Raw genomic sequence first — 10075 nt, forward strand, 5'->3', positions numbered from 1 at the left:
ATTTATAACATGCCAATAAATTGCATTTAGGGCATAAACCCTAACAATTAGAAGAATAAGGATTAATTTGCACTTGCACATGGGACAGCACAGGACCATGAAGTGAAATTTTAATTAAAGGGAGCACCGAGAATCAAGCCATGTGATTGTGGTAAACTGATAGTATCCTATACCTTGAGGAAAGTAAAATTTCTGTCATCACTATCCTTGAAAAACACAATCATAAAGTAAGTGGCTCACCCGAGACTCTATCATCTTATTTGCTGCAGCTATATGAAAAATTACCAATCCAGATTTAACATGCTATCCTCTAGATTTGGTCAAGTAATATTAGTATGACACAAAATACACGCTCGGTTTTCGTCTTCATAACATTGGCATGCCATCCTTGATCAGGGCCATGCTAATCTTTTTTGTGTAGTTCCAATTTTAACAAATGTCCCTGAATAGACTGCATCTCAATTGACATAAAGCATTAATTAAGCTAGAGTAGTATTTCTATTTTGTAAAAAAATAAAAATAAAAAACAAAAAACGTTGGCATAATGGAATGCATCTCAATTATATCACTCTCTTGGTTGGAATCACATGATAGGCATTAATTAGGCAGCCTAGCTAACCAGAAATGCGCAAATATTACTAGCAATGTTATATACATAAAGCATTTTTTTTTTTTTTTTTTGTTGAGAAAGTATACATAAAGCATTTCACAACAATTGAATTAACATGTTTTTATTAATGTAATTTAGACTTATCATTAACATCACTTTTTTTTTAATTATTACTAATAATATGTCACATCAACTGAGTGTCAAATTTTGTGTGTCTACAAACTTTCTCAGACATTATTATTCAACCAGAATGCAACTTTTTAAGTCTTGAGAAAGCCTAGAGACAAAAAAAAAAAAAAAAATGACACATGTTAATTTGATGTTAGTGATGAGTCCAAATAAGAATTAGTATAAAATTTTCAACTCAACCGATGTGTTGTCAATTTTTTTGTGTCAAACCCCATAATGCAAGTAGAAAAATATAAACTTGTCAACCAGCAAATAGTCACATGGCTGTGTAGTTATATTGACCACTGAGAACGGTTTTGTTTACGGTCCGTTTGTTTTGAAATAAAATATTTTTCAAAAAATGTTTTCCCACTTTCAAGTGTTTGTTTGCAAGTAAAATACGGTCAAACTTGTAAAATATTTCCGTTGACTATAAAATCCTTTATAAAAAGTCGTGAAAAGTTTTGCCTTTGAAAAATTGATAAAAGTTTTTTCAAAAATACCGGACTAGTGGGTTGGGTAGTTGGTGCCTGCAATCCCATGGGTGAAGTCGCCACTCCAATGGCCAGGGTAAGGGTTCGCTCAGAGCTGTTACTCCAGTGACCAGTGTCAAAGGGTCCAGTCACCCTGATCACCTAAAACACCATTTTGGCGACTAGTGCTAGAAATTCGATAACCAAAGTTGTCATTCTGGCTACCATTGCTAATGATCTCATCACCAGAGACACCACTCTAGCAATCATCACTAGTAGTCTTTGATCACTGGATTCACTGTTTCAGCAATTGGTTCCTGACTGTCCAGTCACCAGACATTTGACATCAATGACTCTGGTGGCTGAACCATCGGTTTTGGTGGTTTGCTTGAAAATTTTTACTTGTCATACTAAATATTTATAAAAAAAATTTACTGAAAATGTTTTATATGTAAAAATTTTTACATTTGAAAATATTTTACTTCAAACCAAATGGAATGTTGGTGCGTTACACATGCACCTTGTTGGCTAAATTTTGATAAACCATCTGTGAATGTGTGGGGCCTGAGTAAAATCATACAATTTTTCTCCAAAACTCGCCACTTTTAAACTTAAATTACAAGGCTATTTCAAGTACTCCAATTTTTAACTGGTGAGATTGGTGATTGGATTAGCTTTTAGTTTACTTATCTAAATCTTTTCAAAACCTCTTCTTTTTTTTTCTTTTCTTTTTTTTCCCATGTGTTACAGCACTTTTGCTAACCTTTTGCAGATAAAGCTAGAAAAATTTCAATTCGTTACTTTTGAGAAAGAGAGTTTCATGTTAGTTGGTTTTGATCGTTTAAATTCTTTCCATTTACTCATATGGTAAGACCCATTTGGTGAGATCATTTCAAGTTGTGATGATGCAAGGAAAATATCTGCTTGTCCAAAACTAGAGCATCTACTTAAGTTAGGATCTCACATAGATCCAAGAAAGTCATAAAAAAAATGTGAGAGTTTTAGGGGTTTTTACTTGTGAGATTGGGAAATACTTGTTATACACACCTTATTACACAGATATTTATACAAACGTGAAAATTGCACTAAAAATGTGACTTAAAGTAACAATTTCCAAATAAAAATTAGGATAAACTACGTATTTGGTCTTTATCCCTCACACTATATTTTAATTTGGATTCTAACATTTTAATTATCAATTTAATGCCTAACTTTTCAATGTCTTGTCAATTTAGTCATTACTATTATTTTTTAGATAAAAATTGTTGACATGACACACGGCCATAATAAAAAATTAATTTATTGTTACATCAATAAAAGCTAATTTTTTATTTTGGCCATTAATCACATCAGAAATTTTAATCCAAAAGATAATGACAATGATTATATTGACACTATATTGAAAAATTAGAGATCAAATAAACACAATTAAAAAATTATAGACCAAATCAAAATATAATATAAAGAATAGCGACTAAATACATAATTTATCCTAAAAATTATGACTTGAGTTTTAAATATTATTTTTACATGTAAACGTGTATGAAACAAATAGCGTGTAATAAATACTATTTCTCCGTCTCATTGAGGTGGAGATGATGTGATGTTTAGTTTAAATGGGAGTTCTCCATGGTTGTAACTTCCTTGATTTCCTCAATCTTCCTGCCTGTAGTGTGATGAAAGACATGGATTTAATTCAAGGTGGACTTAAAGCACATAATTAGCGAAAATGGATCACATGCTGGGAATATGATATACATATTAGCAAAAAGGAAGAGGATATACAATTCCGTAGTCCTTGACTTATAGTTATTTTTTTTAATCACTGGGTTATAGTTTAATGAAAAATGCTATGTTCATAATATTTTTACAACAAACGCTAAGTGATAAGTTATTATCGGTTATTATAGGTAGGTAAAAATAAAATTTAAGTTGTGGATTCAAATTAAAACCAATAATAACTTATCACTTATGATTTATCATGAAAGTATTGTGAAATTGTTGTAAATATTATACTTCTTGTAGTCCAACTTGGAAGTAGTGAATGATTGTGCTTAGAAGGAAAGTTGTTTGGAGACTTTGGTGTTGGATGTAGAGATGGCAAAACGGCCTTGACTTGCGGGTACCCCTAACCCGACCCGACTTGCGAAACAGTAGGGTCGAGTTTGGATTTTAAATATCAAACCCGAAGCTGGTTCAGGTTAAGTGCGAGTTTTAGTAATACCCGCCCCAAACCTGACCCGCTTAAACCAAAATTACATAAACCCCAAAAACTATATATACCACTTAAGTCTTAACCTAACCCTAGAGTCTCTACTCTTATCTAATTCAGTGAATCATTTTAGCTGCCCCCTCACCCTCTAACCCTCACACACTTTTAGGATTAAGGAATTAGGTGAAAAGCTGAAGGGGTTTGACGGTTTTGCCAAAAATGAAACTGAAGAGGTTCAAAAATGGGTTGCGAGACTTGTCCGAGGAAGAGGAGATAGTTGGGGCGAGACTTGTCAGAGGAAGAAGACAAAGAGTCGCCATTGAAGATAATGCAGTCCACTTGAACCACGACATTGTCGACTTGAGGGATGAGAGGGTGGAAGCGGTGTGAAACGACATAGCATTGACCCAAGGCCTTGCATTGCCGATCCTGTTGAAGATCAAGACGAGAATAGAGTCGAGAAGACGGTCGATGTGGTCAATGTGGGATTGTGGCTCCGAGAACGTCATTGGCATATTTTTAGTGGAAAGGTAGGGGTGGGTTTGTGATTTGAATTGTGAAAAGGTGGGTGGGTTTGTTATCTAAAATTGTGGAAATGGGTATTTGAATTGTTAGTATGGAAACTGGGTTTGGAATTTGGGTCTTGGTATAAGGGCTTAACATTTAGGCAAACATTTTTTTTTTTGGATTGGGCTACGGTTTGGGCCACAGATTGGGCCAAGAAGTGACATAGCTAGACAGGGCCCAACAGGGCAGGTTTGGGTTTTTAAAAAAATCATTAATTAAACAGAGACGGCTTGGGTTTTTGGGCTGGGTGGCGGGGCAAGTTCGGGCATAAAGAAACCCACCCCAAACCCAACTCATTGGCATTCGTAATTGGACGCATGGTACCCATCAAGATGTTATTATTGCAAACTGCCTTTGTATGATGAGAATTATTACGATTTAAGAATTGTGTGTTCTTGATGGTTTAGTAGACTTCAGTATTTATTTTAGAGACACATGTTATACTCTTTGGTGCCCATCAAGTTGGTATTAAAAAAAAAAGGATTTGCAGACTGCCTTTGTATGATGACTATTTGGAGGATTTTTAATTTACAAATTTGGTATATTGTTCGTAAATTGTTGCTGAATTTTTCTACTTAGGTTCGTTAACGTGTTAAGCTAATTTATATAAAGTGTAAGTGCACAATTGCACCTGGACCCAAAGAAAATTATGGGCTCAGGCCCAATGAGCCTTAAACAATGAAATTTGTAGAGCGTGGGCTTGAAATCTAGATTAAAGGTACTGAGAACTTGATAACAGGCTTTGGTGTGCAACACTTGTAAATAATGAATGATAATTGCCGATGGACCTCCTCGGACGTGAGCCGAGGACTACTGTTATATTATTTCTCTTTCTTTCTTCCAGATTACAATTCTTCCAATCCCCCCTTAGTTACAGACTGGCCCCCTTTAAATACTTCCTTTCCTAACACTTTATCCACGTGTTGCTCAAACCCCCTCCCCCCTAGATATTTCTTCCCTTAGTGCCTTTGAATAGTGACCAAAAGTTTCAGCTCTACTGTTCAGGGGTCACTTCCCCATTAATGCGGCCAGGGAGATAGGTGCAGAGTCTTTAATGTGGAGGTGGCAGCCTTGGCTTATGATACTTTTCTAACATCGGTGTATCTAGAAGGTTCAGGGCTTCCCCCTCTTAACCAACAGTCTTTCCAGAGTTCTGCCTTGACCTTCGTACTGAATCTATGAGTTTTCTTGGGTCTGTCCGAGGAGAAACTCACCCTCGGATGTGTCCTCGGACCCTCGGCGTATGGGCCGATCCGCAGTACTAACAAATTCTTAGCCCAAAAACAGATCGGCCCTCCTTGCTAGAGCCCAATGGCCCAAATGCCCGCTTGGGTCCTTTTACTTCCCACATAAAGTACCCATTGAATTTACACAAAAAGGGAAAAAGACAAATAGTTACATCGTGTTCTTTTTATATTAGATCATTTACATTAAAGATGTTAAAAAATTAGCTTTTAACAATTCAAAACGTTATTTTATTTATTTTAAAATCATACTTTACAATACATTCAACATCAACTCTCTTGGAATAATCACTCAAGAGATTTTCTCTTTTCTAACTCTCATTTAAATAATTTTTTTTTTTGTGTTTAACATGTAAATTTTTTTATTTTTGACATGTTTGATATAGTGGGTTTTTTTAGTATTTTGGGTGCTAAAATATCATTTTAGCACATTTGATTAGTTGTAATTTTTTCCCAATAAGGTTAGTATATAATAAAAACATGTCAATAAAAATTACTTTTTTTATAACTATGATTTTTCTTATTTTATTTTATTTGAACTATGATTTTTCTTAAAGGGATTAAAAATCACCTTCAAATCCAAAATTAAAGGAAAATAAACTTTTTTCATATTTTTTTTTTAAAGTTGACCCGCGTGACCCATGGGTGATGGGTCAGATTGATTGGGATTACGATTACATATTGTCTTACAAGTGATGATTTAGTCGTGCTAAAATAGCCTACGGTTATTATGATTCTTTCTATTGTTTTCCTCCATAGTCCCCAAAATAATCTTATCATCACCTTAAAAGAAAAAAAGAAAAAAAAAAAGGAAAAAACAAAACCTAGATGCCGTAGACCCTATCAAATTATATATCAACGTTCTTCAATGCACAAGTCATATGTAAAGTTAAATTATTTACAAAAATTACCTAATATATAAAGCTTTAAAAATAAAACATAACGTGCTAGGTAAATAAAAATAAGTAAATAACTAATATGAATTGAAACTTAAACTACTCAATGTTAATAGTAGATTCAACAATAGAAATATTCACCTGTGAGAATTGCACATCAAGTTGGCGACTAATTTCATTTGTATATTCATCTGCAATAAATCATTTTAATATTTTTAGTATAAAATAAAAAAATTTAATAAAGAATTGAAATATTTTAACTATGAATATTTTATAAATGAATTAAATATTAGCATCAAATCCATATAACCAACTTCGAGTGAAAATATAAACTTCCACATCCTCCTGCAAAATACAAGATTGAAATTGAGTAACAGTTTTTTTTTTTTTTGGGTTGTGATATCAATATATTCAAGTTTTATTTTTATTAAATTTTGAATAATATAAGTTTTTTAATGATTATCCCATTAAAAGTTTTTAGAGGTACCACTGATTTCACTCTTTCCTTGATCTTATAAAAAAGAGAATAAAAATATTGTAGCTAGAACACAAAATTCCTACTTTTGCAAGGTCTAAGTGTTAGGATTAGTGCCCTTAAATCCTATTGTATGATGCTATGTATGATATTATGTATGACATTATGTATGACATGATATATGACTTAATATTGTGATTGATAAAGTTATTTTATTATTATCTAAAATAATGGTAACATGAATATGGGACATTATCATATAGTCCATGAGATGCATTGTATGTGATTTATGTGAAAAGTCACAGAAGATGTAAATCACAAGTTCTTTGTAAACTCAGAATTAATAGTTCGTAGTCGGTGATGAAATTGGGCATTTCATCTGCGAAGACTATAACGTGTCAACTAAGATGATTTGTCTTGATCATGGAAGTGGAAGCTTCTAGTTGATATGTTGATATGTTTTAAGAGTTAAAACATATTGAACAGGACCGATGTGAGATTTATTATTCTTCTAACGACTGTCAAATGAATAATAAATCTCACGACTTCTATTTGCATGAACTCTTAATCCTGAGAGAATAATGAACCTGATCATGAAGTGTAGGTTGCTTTGATATATCAGGAGTGAGATCTGAAGTGACGGTCAAAACCTCAGTATGTTGGGCAGCCACATTTAGCGTTGATGGAACATATATTCTCAAGATGGAATTCATAGTCTCTTGATGGAGATATAAAATATTCCCTTGAGATAAGTTTAATGGGTTCAGTTATTCAGAGAGTTAGGCCTAACCACTTTAGTAAGAAATCACCAAAGTATATATTTATGAAATTGGATTTCATAAATATATAATGAATAACTTTAAAGAATTAAACCGGGTACTCAAGGATAAGATGTAGTAATTTACAAAGTGGCAGTCTATATTTATGACTTTGTGTTACTACGAATATTTTATGAAGGGGTTACGTGTATAATAAAGTCTTGGGATATAATTTATTAATAAGGCCTAGAGTGCAATTATATTTATATAGTGGTATTAAATATAATTAATGGTAACTTTGGACTTGTCAAGAGTTGACGGAAAAGCCCAAGGCCCATTGGAGCTAGTGTCTTATTGGTCCCTTTTGGTCCCACTCCAAGTCACACACTAAAGCCCAATTGGAAAGGCCCAATAGGCTAGCCCAATTAGATAATCAGTCAGTTATAAAGGGAGAAACATACAGAATTTTTATGAGAGAAGAGATTAAAAAAAAGAAACAGTGTGTGAGAAAGTGTGAGACACACTTTCATTCTCCCTTTGAAAAACTGATTGAGAGACTACACATCTTGGGCGTAAAGTGGAATTGGAGTGAAGATTAAAAGTGTTCCCAAGTGCTTCTAATCTTTGTTTTGAATTTCTCCACACCAAGGTACGCTATCTTGTTCTTAAATTCTGAAATTTACATTGTGCACGTTATCAATCATGAATGAAATAGATCCTAGTTCGTCGCTTCCGCTGTGGGTTTTGCATGAGATGCAAAACCAGATTTTTTCTTTCACTAAGAAATATTGTAAGGGTAGTTAGTCTTATATCATTTAAATCAAAGCACAATAGAGCTTGTTGGGATGTGGCACCCAGAACTCAAGGAACACATTGGGCCTCAGATTTGGGTAGGCCCAAGACATACCTTTTCGAGAAAACGAGTCCAACTGCAGAAGTACATTCCCTGGAAACCGATCTTATAGGGCCCCATCACCCTCAATCCAAGCATGAATGGAACATCTGAACCATTCAAGATAAATGTCCATAGACATAAAGGCACCCACTGAGGTACGCATAATATCCGAGGATGCTTGAAGGCCTAAGGCTTCCCATCGACGTACGCACACTATCTGAGGATTACCAAAATGCCTAAGGCGTACCACCGAGGTATGCACACTATCTCCAGATCTTCCTGTTGAATCCACAGCGATCCACCTGACGTAATTGCATCTAATGCAACAAATAACTGATCAGAATAAAAATAAGAAGCCGCAAAAGTCTTTGTTCATCATAACCTCAACAAAAGAAGAGCTTGATGGGATAGAAAAGCTGCCCAACCATACCAAGATAGCACCTATTGTGGCACAAGGTGGAGAAGAAAATAAGAACTATGCACAAGATAAGAATTAGGAAGAAGGAGAAGAAAATGTATAAAAAGGAAAGAAAACAAACAACAATGGATGTGTGAAAGATTAGGAGTGAAAATTGTAACTTAAAGGAATGATATGAATAAGAGTTTTTTAGTTTCATGTACTTGTATGAGAGTGAGATAAAATCTGACTTCTTTTTCAAACTTCCCATTACGAATTATTGTAAGTCCATAATCTAAATTGATTGTTGAAGAGGATGAAAAACATGAGACGGATCTTTCCTCCGTCTTAGGTGGACGGAGGGGAAGTAGACGGATTAATACTGTGGGAATGCATATAGGACGGTGCCGATAATTGAATACCCGTCCGATAATTGATTGATTATGAATCCTTAGTTGTTTGTCACACGATGTGTTTGACTTGGCTTTGCTTTATCTCCACGCAAGCGTGTACACCTGGAGTTCTTGGGTTACACGTTTGACCATAATAAGAAGACTCCTATATGGAAAAGATCTCAAGAAGGAAGCAGAATCCTAAAAGGAAAGGAAATTTTACACCAATATAAATACCCCAGAAACTCTAGCATCAAGGTACGCACAATTATCTCAACTCTGGCACTCTAGGGTTAAAAAATAAGACTCTAACTTGACCTTCGGAGGGTTTTTGGCCGGCACCACACCGGTGCTCTCTTTTAGGTCCTATTTTTTCCTTTTTTGCAGGTGTTGCTTTGGTGTGAGGAGTGCTTGCAACTTACTGGTGATTTTTCGGCATCATCAGTTGGCGCTGTCTGTGGGAAAACGAGAAATCGACTATTCAGCCTTTGCTCTATTCCTAAGACAAAGAGTTGCATGGTACTCACTCGATCAATGGCAACGAACAACAATCAAGGCGACGAACCGCATGCCACGTCTCTAGAGAGGCAGGTCCAAACGCTTACAGCGGCGGTTGAGCGCCTCACCAAGCAGAATCATGATTTAGAAGAACAATTGCGACAAAGGAATGCACACCAAAGTGCACCGGAGGAAGACTAGGAGGGTGCTAGTCCGGAAGGAAGGAACGTGGAAGGGCCTGAGGGTAGCAACGCTCCAACTAGACCTGAGCGGCAAGAAACCAATCGACCATCTGTCTCAGACACTTTGCCGACTCACATAGCTGCTGAAATGCAGGAAATGAGGGAACGTATGGATGTGATGATGAATGCCCTTAGAGGACGGGTATCCAGTGACCTGGACGACCTAGTCCATAGAACAGATTCGCCTTTCACAGCGCTCGTAAATTCATGCCCCCTTCCTCCAAAGTTTCGCATGCCTCATGTGGAGA

The 10075-nt window shown here is 35.3% G+C and overlaps 1 pseudogene; it reads right to left on the minus strand.

Annotated features, from left to right (window-relative positions):
- Nucleotides 1–343: 343 nt before the first annotated feature.
- LOC142608481 (U6 spliceosomal RNA) lies at nt 344–452 on the minus strand (annotated as a pseudogene).
- Between the last annotated feature and the right edge of the window lie 9623 nt (nt 453–10075).

The sequence above is a fragment of the Castanea sativa genome, chromosome 8 (genome assembly GCF_040712315.1).
Source record: "Castanea sativa cultivar Marrone di Chiusa Pesio chromosome 8, ASM4071231v1".
NCBI classification, from domain to species: Eukaryota; Viridiplantae; Streptophyta; class Magnoliopsida; order Fagales; family Fagaceae; genus Castanea; species Castanea sativa.